This window comes from Triplophysa rosa, unplaced genomic scaffold, assembly GCF_024868665.1.
Source record: "Triplophysa rosa unplaced genomic scaffold, Trosa_1v2 scaffold34_ERROPOS2810744, whole genome shotgun sequence".
In the NCBI taxonomy this organism is placed as follows: Eukaryota; Metazoa; Chordata; class Actinopteri; order Cypriniformes; family Nemacheilidae; genus Triplophysa; species Triplophysa rosa.
Window position 1 is genome coordinate 26,696 of NW_026634353.1, and position 21,362 is coordinate 48,057.

Here is a 21,362-nt window from a genome sequence, read left to right on the forward strand (position 1 = left end):
AACTTGGCTCAAAATATTTTTCTAACCTAACAAAGAAACGAAACATAACTATTTATTTATTCTAAACTAATTTTAAACCGTGTCATTCACATCATTAATTCAAATTCGTGCCCCAGCGCATTTGGCTATCAAACTATGCGTTCTGCACGTGAGCCACAAACAAAAAAATACTCCAGACATTTTCCTAAATTAACTTAATAACAAAATGAAACGAAAGATGAATAATTTGCCATTAAAAACAAAACAAAAGTATTTTAATGGTTGCAGCAGTTTCAACAGTATCATTCACATCATTAATTCAAATCCGCACTCCAGCACAGTTAGCAATCAGACTATGCGTTCTGCACGTGAGCCACAAACAAAAATACTTCAAACATTTTTCTAAATTAACTTAATAAAGAAACAAAACAAAATTTGAATAATTTGCCATTAAAAACAAAACTGAACTATTTAGGCGATGTGGATGGGGTTAAACAAAGTGCTTTTGGCGCTAAATAAGGAAGGATATTAGAGATATAGCGCCGAAAGATCATCATTATAAATGTCATGGGTGCTCGTGACAGCTCCGTTGTGCGCTGCTCATTTTAAACGACAGAAATGGTGTAGGCTATGTCAAATGTCCCTATATGCAGACTGCTATTTTAGCTGGAACTAATATGGAAGCTGAACATAATGATGCTAACGCCATGAGGTAATGCTATCTGTTTGCTCTGTCGTACACTGATAAAATCATGTTTGTACTGTGGATAACTGCAGTGAATACTGAAACATTAATTATATTTTACTTCCCTCAAACGATGTTGTATTCAGTATAGCTTGCCGACGTCTCAAATCCTGGCCAGTTTATGGCGTTATTATAATGACAAATGTCGCGAGCGCATTATTACAAGGCGAGAGCGCATTCTTGTCATACGAGCGCGCGAATCTCTCCGCTCGCACGCCGATTTCCTTTGCTCGTGCACAAAACTGGACGCGCGCTTTCAACTATACGCTGCTCTCTTATGAATTGTCTCTCCTCTCGCTCAGTGAGCGTGTGCGCACTCAAAATGCGTTCCGTGCGTCCACGAATCCTTCGGTACTCTTGCTCTCGAGAGGTCCTCCTGTGTGTTCCAGGCATTATAGGCTGTCAAAAGTAGTCAACCAATCAGGGATAGGCTTCCACGGCGGGCCAATGAAAATGCGACCTCTTAACTACAGTAGGCCTAATTGTTAAAAATGCTTGATGAAGAGTTGTTTTTCGTGTTCTTTTCTACAAAAGTGTCATGTTAATGTGTAATTCTTGTAAAATAGTATATTGTAAATTGCTGAGTTTCATTCTTATAAAATCTTTTAATATATAAATCTTTTAATGAGTGGATTCTTGCGTGTGGGTAGGTGGGTGGATGGGGGGCACCATGAGGTCTTAATACGCCTCTGGATCCACCACGTTCTCAGGTAACAATTTTAATATATTTGATGCAACATTATTCATCAAATGTATATTATAAATGAACGGTAAGGGAGCGTTTGGTATATTGCATAGAAGTTCAGTTGTGTGCCCTGAACTTCTGGAACACTGAATGCAGAACACTTACAGTGTGTGTCTGCAAACGCATTAAATGCATAACCAAATAGGTATAGAATATTATATGATATTTCCAAATGCTCCAGTGCTATTATTGTTTTGATATGTACCGTTACTTGTAGTAAATATTATTTTAGAATAAAGCTAACTTAAGACACCAATCTAAATTGTTCGGTAATCAATTTAGTACTATTTTGACAATATTATGTTTAGTGTAGGACATGCATGAGGACCACATGAACTTGAGGGTGTTGGCCTGTTTTGTCTGAATAACATGGTAGTTAAACTGATGTTTATATGTAGCCTACAAAGCATCCTAATGCCCCGTTCATTTCTAATACACATTTGACTAATAATGTTGCATCAAATATATTAATATTGCTACCTGAGAACGTGGTGGATCCATCTCGCTTCGTTGAAAACGTCGAGTCACTTTCAACCAATAAGATGCCATGTAAAAGGTCGCGTTTTCATTGGCCCGCCGTGGAAGCCTATCCCTGATTGGTTGACTACTTTTGACAGCCTATAATGCCTGGAACACACAGGAGGACCTCTCGAGAGCAAGAGTACCAAAAGATTCGTGGACGCACGGAACGCATTTTGAGTGCGCACACGCTCACTGAGCGAGAGGAGAGAAAATTCATAAGAGAGCAGCGTATAGTTGAAAGCGCGCGTCCAGTTTTGTGCACGAGCAAAGGAAATCGGCGTGCGAGCGGAGAGATTCGCGCGCTCGTATGACAAGAATGCGCTCTCGCCTTGTAATAATGCGCTCGCGACATTTGTCATTATAATAACGCCATACCAGTTCGCTCGTGTCTGCGTTTCAACCGCGAAAGTGGAAACAGTAGCGAGCGAGTGTATGTATCTGTATGTGTGCTGCAGACATTGTGCTGAAGCAACAGAGAGGGGGACGCATTTCTAGCTGTGAACAATGGAACAACGAAACAATAGTGCAGAATTCGACGTTAGAAATATTTATTTTCTTAGTTATGTAAGAAAAACAATTCGGCTCGTTTCAAGACTGCGGCAGAACAAAATGGACTATGGCGGTCCGTATGAATGGGAAACACTGACCATGGTACAATAGCACCACTCGTGCCCTTAAAAGAGAAACACGTAAACCGGAGCTCAAATGGAAACAAACCCAATTAGAGGTCTTTAAAATTGCGTGGAAAGAAAGTGCAAACTGTTATAAAAAGGCACTAAATGCAGCAAAGGCTGAGCACCTCCGTAACCTCATAGAAACTAACAAAAACAATCCAAGGTTTTTATTTAGTACAGTTGCTAAACTAACAAATAAACAGACTTCACCTGACCTGGCTATTCCGCCGCATCTTGGTAGCAATGAATTCATTAATTTTTTTACAGAGAAAATCGAAAACATACGAGACAAAGTAGTAAAAACTCAACCTCCAAGTCTGTCCTCTGTCCTAAGGCTACAGTGTTTTTCACCTATAAAACAGGACGATTTAATTAAACTTATTGCAACATCTAAACCTACAACTTGCTTATTAGACCCCATACCAACTAAATTATTAAAAGAGTTATTACCCGTTGCAATTGAGCTCATTTATAACATTATCAACTCGTCAATTAATCTAGGCCATGTCCCAGGGCCCTTTAAACTGGCCGTCATTAAGCCTCTTATCAAGAAACCAAATTTATGCCTCGTTTCCACTGAGCAGTATGGTTCGGTACAGTACAGTATGGTACGCTTCGTTACGGGTAACCATTATCAGGCTTGCATTTCCACTGACAACAGGTAGGCTTGGTGTACGCCGGAAAGTAGCGATCGACGTCATTCTCACGCAACAAAGCAATCTGTAATGACAATGGCGCTTCCTGTGTTGTCATTCCCCCAAAGAGTATAGATACCAAGTGGCGCAACTTTGAGAGAAAACAGCTCGGCTGCCATTTTGGGGTGAAAATGCTTGATATCTGACAAGGTTTCTAGCGAGCCAAGGCTTTTGTCGTCATGTCTTATCATCATTCAGGTTGAATTTCAGCTTTAATGTTTTATTTTTTTTAAACAAAGCAGCTGATATTGCCATCGCCACAGCAGAAAGCAGAGTCGCTTTCACCCAAAAATGGCGGAAACGCAGGGCGTAGGTGTCGCAATGGAACGTTCTATTGAGTTTCGCCTCTTGGTATCTATACTCTTTGGTTCCCCTTGTAGCACGCGCAAGTGATGATTCTCTGTAAACCAATCAGCATTCTGCAGTGAGACTAGCTCCACCCATTAGGTTCCGGTACTATTGGTACTACTGTGCTAGGTACCCTTACGAAAGGGTCCCAAAAAAGTGGTACGGTACGGTTCGCTATTTTGGTACCATTCACAGTGGAAACTGAAAAAATTGCGTACCGTAGTGAACCGTACTGAACTGTACCACTCAGTGGAAACGAGGCATTAGACCCCAATGAACTAGGAAACTATAGACCGATTTCAAATCGCCACTCAGTTGTGCTCTTTCTTACAAAATAATGACATATGCGAAAAATTTCAGTCAGGCTTTAGACCGCATCATAGTACTGAAACTGCGCTCGTTAAAATTACAAACGACCTGCATATAGCATCAGATAAAGGTAACATCTCACTCCTAGTCCTGCTTGACCTTAGTGCTGTGTTCGATACTGTAGACCTGGAGTCTTCAACTAAAATCACTTGAGGTCCAGTAAACGAACCCTCCTTACCACCCGAGGTCCGGATAACTAAATACCAAAAAACATGAATTGATGGTTTTTGGCAGACTAAAGAAATAAACATGTCTTTTCATATCTATAAGATGGCATTACAATGTCTGCAACAATATAATGAAGGAAAATGTGCAAAATGCCCTAATCTCTAAACCTGCACTGAATATACATTCATTTCAACATTAACAACTTTAAAAGAATCCTAAAGTGTTGTTTTCTGCTGAACTGAGATTAACAAATAGCAGCATCAAGTTGTGAGTGATAACATTCTCTGATAACATTTCAGTTCTTCTTGTGGCTGTTGCAGCTGAAAGGGGGGTTTGTTTAATATTTTCTTTTAGTTCATGTCTTTATTTTCCTTCTAAAAGTGTTTCACACGCAGCCTCCATGCACTCTTTTACTATTTTCCCAACAGTAAAGGGCTTTTTATGTTTTCCTAAAATCCACTGTTTTCTTAGGGAACATTCATATGCTCGTTGTTGGGCGGTAAGTGAGGGAGGAAGGACCCGTGTAGATCGCTACTACTGGGCTTTGAGCTAATATATTTCCGTGTCTTTACCTCGGACTGCTGCGGGTAAGTTTCTTCAAAGTATGTATGTCTAGTTTCATAATGCCGTTTAAGGTTTCCACTTTTGACAACCGCAACAGACTCCGAGCAAATGAGACAAACCGGCCTCGTGCATGTCGATGCAGGAACAATAAATGCAAATCTCTCGACCCATTCATCTCGGAAAACATGGTTTTCAGCATCAACTTTTCTAACTTTTGAAAAGTACATTGTTTTTCAGTCACTGACAGTTACATATGTCTGCGCGCTGTGCAGCGAGTCTGTCTCGGCTCTCTTCACTCATCGACGTCTGAATGTAGCAACAGTGCGCAAATGTTAACTGTCCGTGGCGCCGTAGGACCCAAACTGCTACTGAGCGGACCTTGCTGTGCCTGGTATAAATTTGATTGCATTAGAAAATAATGTTAGGCGTTCATTTATTTACTATGTCAAAAGGCTTTGAGGCCCGGACGGCCGCATCTCGCGGTCCGCATTCGGACCGGAGTCCGCTAGTTGGTGACCCCTGCTGTAGACCATAAAATACTTCTAGATCACTTACACAATTATACCAGTATTCAGGGACAGGCACTACAATGGTTCAGATCTTACTTGTCAGACAGACATCAATTTGTCCATTTAAATGGGGAATCTTCAAATCTAACGCAAGTAAATTATGGATTACCTCAGGGATCGGTTTTAGGACCCTTGCTATTCTCCATATACATGCTGCCCCTTGGAAACATTATTAGAAAACATGGAATTAGTTATGCCACATTCCACTGTTATGCAGATGATACTCAGCTATATATCTCATCAAGACCAGATGATTCCTTCCAGCTATCCAAATTGGCAGAGTGCATCAAAGATATAAAACATTGGATGACTTGTAATTTCCTTCTTTTACATTCTAATAAAACAGAAATATTACTTATCGGACCAAAGACACGTGAGCGGAATATTTCGGATTATAACCTGCAAATTGAAGACTGCACTGTTACTCCTGACCTAGGCGTTATATTAGACAACAACCTGTCATTTAAAAATCACATCTCAGATGTCACAAAAACGGCCTTCTTCCACCTTAGAAATGTTGCCCAATTACAAAATATCTTGTGTGTTGCTGACGCAGAGAAGCTTATTCATGCATTTGTGACCTCAAGACTTGACTACTGTAATGCACTTCTTACCTGGTTGTCCTGCATCATCAATAAACAGACTACAGTTAGTTCAGAATGCAGCTTCCAGAGTTCTAACCAGGTCCAGAAAGTATGATTACATAACCCCAATGTTATCAACCCTTCACTGGTTACCCATTAAGTATCGTATTGACTTTAAAAGTTATTTTAATCACTTATAAAGCCTTAAACGGTTTAGCCCCTACCTACATAACAGAGCTTCTACCACACTACAACCCATCATGCTCTCTAAGATCTCAAAACTCCGGACTTTTGATAACACCTAGAATAACTAAATCCACCATAGGGGGTAGAGCTTTCTCATACGTAGCAACTAAACTCTGGAATAGCCTTCCTGATACTATTCGAGGGTCAGACACACTCTCCCAATTTAAATCTAGATTAAAGACACATCTTTTCAGCCAAGCATTCACTTAATGCAAAATATGCTTAATAAACCACCGGGAGACTGCATTTATTAGATATTATTTACTAGAATAATCTTGCTTGTTCTATAAACACCATGCACTGTGCTGTGTTTTACCTTTTTATGTTATTCAGTTTTTCTTATTTTCTCCTGTAAAGCTGCTTTGGAACAATGCACATTGTGAAAAGCGCTATAAATATATATATATATACTGTATATATATATATATTGTAAGGCACCACCCGCTGGTCCAATGACGGTATCCAGAGGCGTGGCGAAGGCTTCACACGTGTTCTTGTCTTTCCTTTGTTTAGTGAAACAATATTTAAATGAAAGCATATTTCATTTAATTACCTCCATTTTATCTGACTCCAATTTAATAATATCTTGACTTCTCATTTAGTTTACATTTAACTTTTATCATTAATAATTGTGAAATTTGGTTTGATGTCTGATTCCTCTGTTTTATTCTAAATTACACTCCTTCATCCGATTCTCAATGTCGCTTAGAGTCTCTCGCCGGCCGCTATACGCGGATCTCACAGTCACAAACTCGCCAGTCTTGGTCACTGCCACAGGTTCTATGACTAGTAATACTCAGATGGCCGTCTCCAACCAGCACTTCCTGAAACATTATTTGATCTAGTCCCCTTAGACTATGACAACTTAATTAAAGTAATGATTATTTCCAACCAGAGGTCATGACCACTCCATAGAGATAAATAGACCAATCTTACTTCCTCTGACGGTAGCTTTATATAATCATGCCATAGTTTCCTATGTACACTTAGTTAGAATAATATTACAATAACCAGAGGTTTGAGACTTACACTATTTAGATTGGTCAGACAACATATGTTGTCATGGTCCTGCCTTCTTGTTCATGATTTTCTAGTCTTGTGGCAGGATCGTGACAGATCCCTTATGTTTAGTGTGAGAAAGTCATGGGTTGTTTACTTTTGACATTCCATGTGCTTTCTCGTGTCTCGTCATTGGCCCCGCCCCTCTCGTTTCCCGTATTGCCTTCCTGCTGTGTCTCATGTTCCTCACCTGCCCCTCATTATCTTCCTTTGTCTGTCTCCCTATATAATGCCCTCGTGTTCCTTGTCCTGTGCTCGTTCGTTGTATTTATGTGGTTACCTGTTTGCAGTAGTCTCCGTGTTTACACGTGTCCTACTTCCTTGCCTTGTCTGTGGATTGTAAGTTGTGTGTTTTACCTTGCCCTTCCTTTGTTACCCTTCCGTGTTTTATAAGACGTTGTGTCATTGTTTACAGTTAGTTTTATTTTGATCCCGTCTCTACGTTTTGCCCCCACATGGGAAGTCTTTGTTTTTTTGTATTTATTCTTAGTTGGGTTTCCCCCATCGTGGATTTTTGTTTTGTTTGTATTAGGGGGTGTTAACCCCTTCACCGCCTGCCTGCATCTGGGTTCTTCCCCACACCTTTCATGACAATATGTGCTGTTCTAAACAGAAACATTAGTCCCTACGGTCTAAGCACAGTTAAACTAATGCCAAGTAGTTAGCCGGAGCTCTAAAATCTCAGCTGGCGTGCCCCAATGCTCCACCTAATACAGGATTCTAGTCCGTCACTAACCTGAACGTAGATTTGCGGTAACAAAGGATATAGCGTGATCTACTAAAGTTTATAAACTCAGAACAATACAGAATGAATTCAAACATAACAATTTATTAGCCAGGTAAGGGAAGCATAATTCAAAATCCAATTCAAGATTCAATTCAATAATCAATGGCAAAAAAAACTAAAACATTTTCTATTTAAGGTCAAATTTTAGTTTTTAAATATTTCTTTTTTTTTGGTCTGGTCCTATTTTTTTGTCTACAATTGAAAACCGTTTATGGTCTTACCTTTATTTTTAAACGAAGTCCATGCGCCTATCCTTCACGAAAATCTCTGTCACTTTGTTGTAAAAATCATTCTGACTGATTGGCTCATATCTGCCCCCTTCAGTTGCGATACGGTAACTGTCTGCCTCAGCATGTGCCTTTTCACTGCAGTTTTATGTCCGATTAGCAAAACTAATGGTCACACACATTCATGAAAGATATTAGCCAGACTGTTGAAAGTGAGGGTGTATAACAAACGTGCCTGCAAACATTATATTGGCGAAATACAGAGAGATAAGCAACAGGTAAGCGCCAATTGCACGCATCAACCCAGTGTGTGAGTGATAGTCCGGTTCGAGACGAGGCTCGCCTCGTCGCTGCTGCACATTGCATTTCTCCTGTTTAGTGAGCAGGAAATGTGCAAATTCAGCGATTTTGACTATAAAAATGATCAAATTATTGGAATCATGCAGAAAACAAATTTATAGCTCAGAACAGGTTTCATTTATTCAATTTTATGTTATCATTATTCGTTTTTTTTCATGATGACAGGTGAGACTCTGCATCCCCTGACCGCACGTCACTGTGCAGAAAGACATTTAGAAACATTATGTTTGTCAATACCCTTGACTTAGATGAAGATCAGATCACATTTTATGACAAATTTATTCAGAAAACCATGAAATTCCAAATGGTTCACATACTTTTTCTTGCCACTGTACATACACTGTAAAAAAATCCCGTTAAAACAGATGAAGTACTGGCAGAAAATTACCAGTACATTTTCCTTTATTTTACAGACATTTCCGTTAATGCTAAAATGTAATTTAATTCAGTGCAAAATGTAAAATACAAGTGAAACAACTGTACAAAATGAATACGGAAAATTCCTTCATATTAATACAGTATATTGTGCGCTGTTTTTATGGATTTTTTTAGTGTAGGCGATGTTTATGATGCACCTGCTGATGAGAACGATTAGAAGAATAGAGTTTTAAAAAACATAATTAAAAAGCATATCATACAGGTTAACGCACAGCTTTATTGTAGGCTAAATAAAGTGCATTCATTATTACTGCTAAATCTGCATATCAAGCAGAGCGAGTCTGACTATTGCGTTAAAGGAATTAACATACTGTACTAGAGAAAATAAAGTGCGGGACTTGATTGATGTTAAGGGTTATTCAAAGATGTTAAGACACAACAATGATCTTAGTCTGACTGAAACATCCAAANGCCACCAATATATCCCAGGCAACAAGGTGCGTATTTATTCGTGGTAGGCTGGCTATTACCTAATTTTTTTAATATATTTTTATATATCCTCGCCCACCACAATTATGTAATGGTCATCATGACCTGTTTCCCCTTCTTCACCTCCTGTGGTAAAACTGTGGCCTTGCTCAATGTAGATTATAGTCATAGTAACAGGGCGGAACATGCCCAGATTTGGTCATACTGTAGGGTTGGGGCCGGAAAAAGTCCACAGATTTCATAAACACTGCCAGACATCAAAAACACAGCTGTGCAGGGTGCTTTTCTGAACATCATACAAATGTGTTTAAAACGAAGAGCAATACATGGTGAATAATGATCAAAAACATAAAAACAGATCAAAAACATAAAGACATATCATGAAATTCCTCCATATTAGTCTCGAGTCTCTCTTGTAGGAAGGACAGCATGGACCCGATCGCACAACTCCGTGGGTCTTCTCCTCGAGAAGCACACCAGGTCGAGAAGAGGCGCCACTTGTAGGCGTACAGTTGCCTAGTGGCAGGTGCCCTAGCCTGAGAAATGGTAGCTACCACCGCCGGGGGCAGACCACTCAGGATCTCCTTGTCCCGTCCAGGGGCCAGACATGGAGGTTCCAGAGGTCTGGCATGGGATGTCATAATGTGCCCTTCCCCTGGGAAAGCAGGTCCTTCATCAGGAGAATCGGCCAGGGGGGAGCTGTCGTCAAGAGCATTAGCTCCGAGAACCAAGTCCGGTTGGGCCAGTGAGGCGCAACGAGTAACACTTGCTGCTCCTCTTCCCTGACCTTGCACAGGGTCTGTGCAATGAGGATCACTGGGGGGAAGGCGTACTTCCGCTTGTCCCGCGGCCAGCTGTGCGCTAGGGCATCCGTGCCGAGGGATCCCTCGGTCAGACAGTACCAAAGCGGGCAATGGGTGGTTTCGAGGGAGGCAAACAGGTATACCTGGGCCTGCCCGAACTGCACCCAAATGAGCTGGACTGCACGGGGGTGGAGTCGCCACTCTCCGCGAGGCATAGACTGACGAGAGAGCGCGTCGGCTGTCTGGTTCAGGTCGCCTTGGATATACGTGGCACGCAGGGAGCAGGTCACCTGCTGACTCCACCGGAGGAGGCGTCGGGCGAGTCGTGTTAACTGCAGTGAGCGAACGCCACCCTGACGATTGATATACGCTACTGCAGTAGTGCTGTCCGACCGGACCAGCACGTGCTTGCCCTGCACGAGAGGCTGCAGCCTTTTCAGTGCGAGTAGCACGGCCCACAACTCTAGGCAATTGATATGCCAGCGCAGGCGGGGGCCCGTCCAAAGCCCCGACACTGCGTGCCCGTTGCACACTGCACCCCAACCCTGCAGGGAGGCGTCCGTTGTCACCACGACATGCCTCGTAACCTGCCCTAGGGGTACCCCTGCCCGAAGGAAGGTCATGGAAGACCACAGGGTTAGGGTGCGTCGGCAGCGAGGCATAATCACCATCTGCCTGCTGCCGGTGTGCCACGCTCTCCAGGGAACTCGACTCTCGACTCGCGCCGAGAAAGGGGCGTTCCACGTCATCGTCAGTTCCTCCGGGAAGAACGGAACCGGGGTTGGGCGCGGCTTGGAGTCACGCTCAGAGCCCAAGAACCAAGTGTCCAACCAAGAGCGCTGGGGGAGAGGCACCGGAGTGCACTCTAACCCAATGCACACGGCGGCCCGGGAAAGCATGGCCGACATCTCGACATCCGCTTCCTCCTGAGCTCGTCCCCCCTTGGGGGGGAGCTGCAGAGAGTCATCGGGATCGGATGCCAGCAATTCGCTCTCCGATGCTGCGATGGACATCTCATCATCATCACGCATCGTGTCCGAATACGTGAAGGAGGACGCCGATGGTGTGGCACCGCCAGCTAGGGAACGGTGAGGCGAGCGAGACGGGGTGCGAGTGGTCCGCGAGCACTTGGCTGACGGATTAGCGCTCGCAGAAACCCCCATATCACCCTCGCCGCTCGCCTTGGCAGACGGAATGGCCTTAGCCATCCTCGTCACAGCCCGGGAAGCCTGCGAGGTGGTGGCTGGTTCTCGGGAGAAGACAGCCACCCGTGACCGCAACGTCTCTATGACCATCTACCCGCAGTGCGGGCAAGATGAGTCCACGAAGGCTGCCTCAGCGTGTTGGACCCCCAAACACCTGACACAGACATCGTGCTTGTCCCCTTCCTTGATGAGGACACCGCACCCATGAGAACAGCGGGACATGCCGCGCTGGAGAAATTAGCTCTTTTAGAATGCAGACGGTGAGTCACCGTCTGCAGCTCGAACACCTCTGGAACCGCCGAGACGCCCAGGGGAAGTCGCTGCAGGAAGGGACAGTCCGCTGCACCACGTCGTAGAACCAGCAATGTAGAATTTTTTGCTAAGTAGCAAGAGTCGATCTTCATCAGCGAAGGCTCCGAAGAACAAAAGGTGAATGAATGATGCATGCCGTCTCCCTTTTATACCCGGATTTCCGGGGCGGAGTCCGGCATGCAAATTTCATTTGCCAATTTTCATTGGCCTTTTCTAAGTAGTCGGAAGCGATTGGTTCTCAGGGACGAACCCCATCTGTCGGTTCGACACAACGTCGAGAGACCGACAGAAAGGGAACAGTATTTACCTATAATGCAGTTTTGCATAAGTCAGAAACTCCACCCAAACTGAAACTGAGATATCATCCCATATAAATTAAATTATATGAGAGAATGTGGCGTCATACGTCTAAATGCAGATTAAAGGTTGAAAATTACTTTAATCAAAATAATCATTACATAAATAAAAAAATGAATAAGCTTGATTGCTTAGCAACCTTAAACTGTATTATTTATCTGCCCCATGCCGTGGAGGAGCGCGTTTCTCTGCAGCCGGCCTCAACAAACTGAAAACGGACGTTCACCCAAGCATTTAGATATCATTGATTTTACTCGACAAAGCATATGAAAAAAAGATAAATAATGACCACGACTCACTCCAGTATGCATGTTCTCCATTTTACATTTTGCACTGAATTAAATTACATTTTAGCATTAACGGAAATGTCCGTAAAATAAAGGAAAATGTACTGGTAATTTTTTTTACAGTGTATGTAATTACGTTTAATTAGGCCTACTATTCGGAGCAATGGGATCAGTAGGCTTAACCACCATCTTTGTGCAAACCAACTTTTTAAAATTGTTTTTTCTTGTAGCTTGTAAGTAGCATGCCCGCATCCCGACTCATTTTGCCATGTTTTCGCCAGGCTAGGCTGCATGAGTGGGTTGCCGGGCCTGAATCCCGCACTTATTTCTATGTGCTGAATAATATTTTTTTCCATTTCATTGTAAGTTTCTTTGCAGTTCCACGCACGATAGCGTCAGTCTCTTCACGGAGGTAAATGGCAAGGCGTTTGGCATTGACTTGGGCTGTGTTACATTTTAGTTAATAAGTTCATGCTTGTTACATTACAATCATTGCGTCTCCTTACAGTCAGTCAATTTTTGTAATGTGGAAACTAAAATCACATGGGCTACTGATAAGAGACATGCATAGACTAAAAGGCCCCTGTAAGTCGCTTTGGATAAAAGTATCTGCTAAATGCGTAAATGTAAAATCTATTACTGTTCGTTCGTCCTGTTTATAGCACGAAAGTCCACTGATGTGTGAGTTCAGCAGCAAAAATCAAGTGCAGATACGGTTTATAAAATATCTCTCATTCCAGACTTTCTTTTCATACTGACCACGCATTAAGTACTGAAATATAAATCTAAAAAGACCAAGCGATACAGATAAACAGAACAAGACCAACAACGTAAAAATTGACCGATGGTTCGAGCGGGTCTCGAACAGACGTTAGATGCTGTCAGAGATTCCGAGTCAATCACGCTAACCAGCAGACCACCACTCACATTGTTTTGCCAGGTAACAAATAAAACAAATTGACACTAACGCACGGTTACAGTATAAGGTTTTGATTTATTTGTGTTGCATTACCTCAATGCAATACTTGAAGTTTGTTATAGTGACTCCTTCAAGAGATCTACATCAAATTCTTGTAACAAAACATAAAACAGTTTCCAGTTTTAACAGAATACAACAAAAGATATGACACTACCCGCATTGTCCAACCGGGTTTTCTTTAATGGCGTATTACTCTCAAATAAAGCTTTCAGCCGATTCTCACAACTGAAAGACAGAAACTCAAATACAGTGTAAATTTTTCACAACAGTTAAATTTGCACGGAGGTTAGGACACACTTTAGGGTGAAATACCACACTTCAGAGTCAAACAAACACGGTAATGGCACCCTACACGTAAGCACAGACCTCAAATCAGTATTTTCCTCAGGTAAACATAAACACATTATCAAATATCACATACACAGGATATTCACAGACATCATACACATTCATATTACATCTGAAGCTTACCGAATGCTATTTTACCAAGAATCCATCACACTCACCACGTGTAACGACATGCAACACAGATCATTCCATATCCTATCCAACAAAATACATGCATTATACTCAGGATGAAACGACAACATTCTGTTACATCAGGTTAAACGTAAATCTCTTCATCGACTCATAAGAAACATGAATTTTACCTTTGATGACCAGTGTTGGGAGTAATGCGTTACAAAAGTAATGTATTACAGTAACGTATTACTTTTTGCTGTAATGCAGTAGTGTAAGGAATTACTATAATATTTTACTCGGTACGTGTTCAGTAACGCTTTGCGTTACAACAAACTTTTGGCCCGCGAGACATTAACAAATAAAAAATCCCGCAAGTAAGTTCTATTTCCTGTTCGTGAATAGACGCGTGTGGCTCTTCATCTCCCGCTGGCTGGTGGAACTTTGTATTTTGTATTGTAACGCGGCATGATTTCAGTCTCTGAGCTCGAGGTCCGAGGCTATTGGCCCCGCCCGGTTCGCTGTAAGCCCTAGCGCTGGTGTTGCCAGGGTCGCGGTTTTCCCGCACAATTGGGATATTTTGAAAATGCAGTTGCGGGGAAAATTATGGAGCCGCGGGTTTTGGGTATTCATACTCAGATGAATACCTGGCAACTCCAGGACCGGGACCCGTTCTCGAAAGTGTGGGGAACGAGCGTCTGACAGGCAGGCTACAGTACAGGGAGGGATGCGGGAGCTTAGCTCAACCAAACTCAACTCAACTCAACTTTATTTATATAGCGCTTTTACAATTTTCATTGTTACAAAGCAGCTGCACATGAGACACATTGACTACAAGCAAAACAATCAAAGTTGTACCTGCAAAAACAAGAAAAGGTTGAAAACACAGAAGACAGACACACCCACACACAAAACACTCCACACACACAACACCACACGCACCAACACACACAGACACAGAGACACACACACACACACGCATGCGCACGCACACACACACAACACACACACACACGTACGTACACAGACAACACACACACGCTCAGTGAGAGCACACATTTAGGATAAAGGAGAGAGAAGCACAGGTCAAATATAACAGATAATAAATTCCTATATGCAATATTAATTAAGTAAAACTTTAAAATTCTAAAGCAGCCCCCCCGGTCAGGCAGATAGTGCAAAAACAGTATGCAAACGGTGGCGAGGAACCCAAAACTCTAATCGAGAAAAAAAACCTCAGGAGAACCCAGGCCCAACCAGGGGATTCCAGTTCCCCTCTGGCAAAAGCTGCTGCCTCTGCACAAGCTCCAGAGAACTTGCACAACAAGGCTAAATAAAATAAATAAACTTAATAATAAAATAAATTATAGTTTAAGATTATCATTAATAATCTAATAGCATTTGAAATTTTGTGGTGAAGACATGTCAAGAGACCGCGTCCTTCTTTATCCAGCTCTATCATCTCAGCTCTTGTCAGGTCCCCACTTCCCATTCTCCGCTCTACCATCAGGTCAGGCCATGAACTGCATCCTGCTCGCTGTGGTAACCTTGGAACAATGAGACAAGACTGGCTGAGAGTAGAGTACTGTTCTGTACTCTTTGATGCAACAAGTACATCAGTTGTGTTTTTGGTTCCGGTTGATCTAACTAATGCAGCCTAAACCCTCTGAAGATTTATATTATGGAAGAGTAGTGTATGCAAGATTAAAAAGATGCGTCTTTAGTCTAGATTTAAACTGACAGAGTGTGTCTGCCTCCCGGACAGTGCAGGGAAGACTATTCCAAAGTTTAGGCGCTAGATAGGAAAAGGATCTACCACCTGCACTTGATTTTGAAATTCTAGGTATTACCAACTGACAGGACGCCTGAGAGCGTAATGCACGTGAAGGACTGTAATACAAAAGGAGTTCATTCAAGTACTGAGGAGCTAAACCATGTAAGGCTTTATAGGTAATAAGCAAGATTTTAAAGTTAACGCGATGCTTTATAGGTAACCAGTGCAAGGTTGACAGAACCGGGCTAATATGTTCATACTTTTTTGTACGTGTAAGAACTCGAGCTGCCGCGTTTTGGACCAATTGGAGTTTTTGTAATAAGCCTGCAGGGCAACCACCTAACAGTGCATTACAGTAATCTAGTCTTGATGTCATGAATGCATGAATTAACTTCTCTGCATCTGAGATTGACAGCATATGACGTAGTTTAGATATATTCTTAAGATGGAAAAACGCAATTTTACAGGTGTTGGCGACGTGGCTCTCAAATGACAGATTACTATCGAATAGAACGCCAAGATTCTTTGCTGACGACGAGGGTTTTATGGAACATCCGTCAATAGTTAAACAGTATTCTTGGTTGTTACTTATAGCAGTTTTCGGTCCAATAAGTAACACTTCCGTTTTGTCCGAGTTCAGTAATAAAAAGTTGTTACTCATCCAGTTTTTTATATCGACTATGCATTCCATTATTCGATGGAACTGCTGTGTTTCATGAGGCTTCGAGGAAATATAAAGTTGAGTATCATCAGCATAACAGTGAAAGCTAACTCCGTGTCGCTTTATTATATCTCCTAGAGGTAGCATGTATAATGCGAAGGCCCTAAGACTGAGCCCTGTGGTACACCGTACTGGACTTGCGATTTGCGTGACACCTCATTGTTTATTGCTACAAATTGAAAACGGTCGGATAAATAAGATTTAAACCATTTCAAAGCTATTCCCTTAATGCCGACATAATTTTCGAGTCTATGTAGGAGTGTGCTGTGGTCAATGGTATCGAATGCAGCACTAAGGTCTAGCAGCACCAATAACGAGATACAACCTCGGTCAAACCAAAGAGGAACAATTAGCGGTGGTATTAGACCAGGGGTCGGCAACCTAAGGCACGCGTGCCACTATTGGCACGCCGAGGGAAAATCAATGGCACGCCAAGCACATTTAGATAAATGATGTATTTAATACAAAACTAGTGTTTGTGAAGTTTAAAAAAATATTGAACGCCTGGTCGTATTCGCATGACAAATTGCCCGTTAATCTGTAATCGTAATCAACATCTTTTACATAAAGTTGTCTGTGCTTTAGAGGTCACGTGTCATCGATTGTGTAGTTTGCGCTCACTGTGGTGCTGGACTTCAGACGAGGTTCACAAATGGCTACTACGCAAAAGAAGGCAAAAACTGACGCTCGGTCATTTCAGCCCTCTTGGAGAGAAGAATTCGGTTTTGTTTTTCAAAAAGATCGTGCCGTATGCACTTTATGTTTAGAAAATGTTGTGTGCCGTACTTCCAGCGTTAAGCGCCATTTTGAAACAAAACACGAAAAATCCTTCAAAGATCAGGCAGATAAGGCAGAGTCCATCAGACGCGCTGTCTCCAGTTATGAGAAACAAACCGGCAGTCTTCGTGTTTTTACTAGATTGAAAAATAATGCTTCTGAAGCAAGTTACCGACTTGCTCATTGCATTGCGAAACACGGAAAGCCATTCACTGACGGGGAGTACATTAAGGATGCTTTCCTCTCTAGCGCAGAGGTCTTGTTTGATGGGTTACCTAACAAAGAGACTATTATATCGAGAATCAAAGATATTCCCATGTCAGCCAGAACTGTTCAGAGACGCATAGAAGAAATGGCAGAAAGTGTCAATGAGCAGCAAACAGCTGGGCTGAAGGATGCAATGGTGTTTAGTGTTGCGCTGGATGAGAGTGTGGACATAAATGACATACCACGTTTGGCAATCATGGCAAAATATTGTGATTCGAATGTAAGAGAGGAACTCTGTTGCCTAAAATCAATGACTGACACAACAAAAGGGGAAGACATTGCCAAGGCATTTTTTGAGCACTTTGAGGAGCGAGGGGTTGACATCGGAAGAATTTTTGCAATTACAACAGATGGAGCCCCTGCCATGGTTGGCAAACAGAAAGGAGCTGTCAAATTAATTGAGGAAAAAGTGGGTCACCCCATTATGAAATTACACTGCATAATACACCAAGAGAACCTGTGTGCAAAAATGTCAAATTCAGATCTTAATAGCGTTATGGCTACGGTTGTAAAGATCGTTAATTTCATAGTTAAGCGATCTTCCCTCACACACCGACAGTTCCAGTCCCTTCTCGAGGAAATGGACTGCACGTACAAAGATATCCCTCTCCACTCGGCGGTTAGATGGTTAAGCTGTGGTAAAGTTCTGGAGAGATTTGTTGGCTGCTTTGACAGTATTAAAGCCTTCCTAGCTGAAAAAGACCAAGTCTACACTGAACTCGAAGATGAGACGTGGGTTTTGAAAGTCATGTTTCTCACTGATATCACAGGCCACTTGAACGAGCTAAATCTCCGACTCCAAGGTGCAGAACACACCATTTTGAACATGTTCGAAACATGGGCTGCGTTTATTGACAAGCTGGCAGTTTTCTCAAGGGATATCGCTACCTCCACATTCCGATATTTCAAACATGTACGGGAGCTGTCCGCGCAGTGCAGCGTTAACACGAGTGAGATATCCAAATACATGTCCGAACTCGAATTGGAGTTCACAACACGTTTTGGGGACTTTCGGAAATATGGACCAATGTTCCCTTTTTTGATTAAGCCTGCGAGCTTCGATGGACACGAATTCGATGCATCTCTGATAGAGTGGATGGATACACAGGACATGGAAATGCAGCTAATTGAGCTCAAGAGTTCAGCACTCTGGGTGACAAAATTTGCAGAACTCCGCAAGGAGTTGGAAACCACAGCAGTGAACAATCAGGGATCTTGCATTTTTACATGCTGGGCATCATTGCCAGAAAAATTCTGCTGTCTCAAAAGAGTTGCTTTGGGTTTGCTGACGGTTTTCGGATCGACATACCTCTGCGAGCAAATATTTTCACACATGAACAATGTGCTTTGTCCCTCTCGCAATCGCTTGACTGTTGATCATTCCGAAGCATGCGTGAAACTTAAGGTGACGCACTACGCTCCCAAGATAACAGAGCTCAGCAAAGGAAAACAGGACCAGGGCTCACACTAACTGGTATTTATAAGTACTGTACATCTGTTTAATCTTGCATTAGCCTACACTGGGCCATGCTGGTATTCCTTGGCTTAACACTGAAAAGCAGCATTAAAACGTGATTCCAGTACTATTTGTTTTCCAAACTCTTGCTGCTCTGCTTTTTGTTCTATAAAAATGTTTTATATACATATGTAACAGTTTCAGTTATTAAAGAAATATGTGCAAATACGTGTTTTTAAAAATAAAGATGGTAACTATAACACACGTGAAAAAGCAGCATTAGAACTGGATTCCAATACTATTTGTGTTTTATACTCTTGCTGTCTTCCTTTCAAAGGAGCAAAATGTTTTGTATAAACAGTTTCAATTTTTAAAGAAATCTGTGCTATTTTGTTTTATTGAAAAATAAAGATGATAGTCTATTCAAAATTTTTCTTTTTCTGTTTTGTGTTTTATAGCCATATAGTATAAGTATACGAATAGTGTCAATCTAAAAAATAATAATATTGTGGTACAATTACATGTAATACTAAACGTTGATGTTAAAATGGCACAGTGGTTGCCATGAAAAAAATAAATGGCACAGCACTTCAAAAAGGTTGCCGACCCCTGTATTAGACAATGCATCCGAATTATGTTTTACCAATGTTTCGTAAGGTGCATTTCACGTTGCACAATGAAAGAAATCACACGTGACTGTACAACAGTTGATTCTTACGGCTGCCAAATATCACGTTTGAGCAGCGCTATACGCAGTCTAGAACAACTAAAACATTGACGTGCTTGTACACATATACATATCGCAATATATTTAACTATGCTTATTTCTTAAGCAAGTTTTTGTATGTCTTACGAAGAGAAAACACGTTTTTCGTCCATTTCTGTGCGTGGCCTCGAACACACATGGGATCTTTTTTAAAGGGACACTCCACCCAAAAATGAAAATTCTGTTATGGATTACTCACCCTCTAGTTGTTCCAAACCTGTGTAAATTTCTTTGTTCGGTTGAACACAAAGATATTTGGTCGAATGTTAGCAACTGAAAATTATTTGGCATCATTGACTACCATAGCAGAAAAAATTATAACGGTAGTCAAAGGTGACCCAGAATTGTTTGCTTTCCTAAATCCCCCAAAACATCTTTTGAGTTCAACAGAACAAAAAATATATACAATACCTAGGAAACCATTCAGATAAGTAAATATAGCAATAGAAATGTCTTTTGGCAGTTAATAAAAATAATTGAAAATAATTGGGCTAGTTTTCATTACTTTTGGGCAGGTTTTGAGGGGTCATTGGGCTGCTTTCAGGAAGCTAATGACAAGGTAAGCTAACGTTTAGATGATTTAGCTATAATTCTATATAATCTAGTTCAGTGATGGGATGATTTTGTATTTAAATACCTTTGAAAAAATTTAATGTATTTTGTATTTAAATGTGTTTAATCTTAGTATTTTTGTATTTTCAAACTAAAATACTTTTTATCAATCAACCTCCTTATTAGACTGCATGGATGGGCAGTGTATTCAAATACATCTATTTGAAATACAAAATACTATTATTTTGTAATAGTATGTAGTATTTAAATGCATTTAATCTTAGTATTTAGTATTTATTTTTGTATAGCCTAGTTAATTCAAGAAATCAGCAGTCTAATAAAGAGGTTGATTGGCAAAAAGTATTTTGTATTTTGAAAATACAAAAATACAAAGACATTTTGTCATTTTAGAATGTTCTACTTCTGTAGTTATTTTGGTGAAAGTAACTCAAAAGTAATACAGGAGTCATGTAACGTATTATAATTCTGAGACAGTAATATTGCAAGGTAAGGGATTTAGGGTTAAATAACAGTAACAAGTGATCTGTAATGTATTACAGTTTGGAAGTAACTTGCACAACACTGTTGATGACATTAACGGTTTGAAATGATCTCCCACGTACTACACGAGGTCTCTCTTCCGGTATCGCACTCCTATTACGTCATTTACAGCGGCCGCGCTCTTAAAGGGAAACTACCTCTTAGGTTGGGTTTTTAAATTCTAATACCACCCGGTTACATATATTTTACCAAGGTGACAAGGATCACCCAGTGGCTTTGCGTCAAACTCAAATGCAGTTAATGTTACAGTGTTTTTGATCAGCGAATGTGTGCAAATGTGCTTTTTGTCCGTCATGATAAAAACACAGACATCACCGTTTTAATAAACGGGTTACAACGTTGTTGTATATGGGTATTCAGTTTTCCTGTTGTAAAATACATTTGGCCAAAAACTAATTTATAAAAGATTAATTGCTACTGTGTGCACAGGCTATTGTGCAGGCAAATGCAAGCCCTCTCCAGTCCCCATACATAAAATTGAACATTTTAGACATAATGTTTCTTGCGTAAAGAAAATGCTGTACTTGTTCAAACAACAAGATCTTTATTTAATGACAACATTACCCTTGAAAGACGTT

General features: G+C 41.3%; 1 protein-coding gene across 4 annotated transcripts in view; it reads left to right on the forward strand.

Annotated features, from left to right (window-relative positions):
* The window catches only part of LOC130550506 (protein unc-13 homolog A-like), an 82,269-nt gene that overhangs the window by 23,393 nt on the left and 37,514 nt on the right, over positions 1–21,362 (forward strand). The window contains exon 1 of one of the 4 annotated variants that reach the window (XR_008962437.1): positions 16,229–20,230. The exons of the other annotated variants lie outside the window; for them this stretch is intronic. The gene's annotated coding sequence lies outside the window, so the exon portion shown is untranslated. Of the gene's footprint in view, positions 1–16,228; positions 20,231–21,362 lie in introns of those variants that run through there. 4 annotated transcript variants of the gene reach the window in all.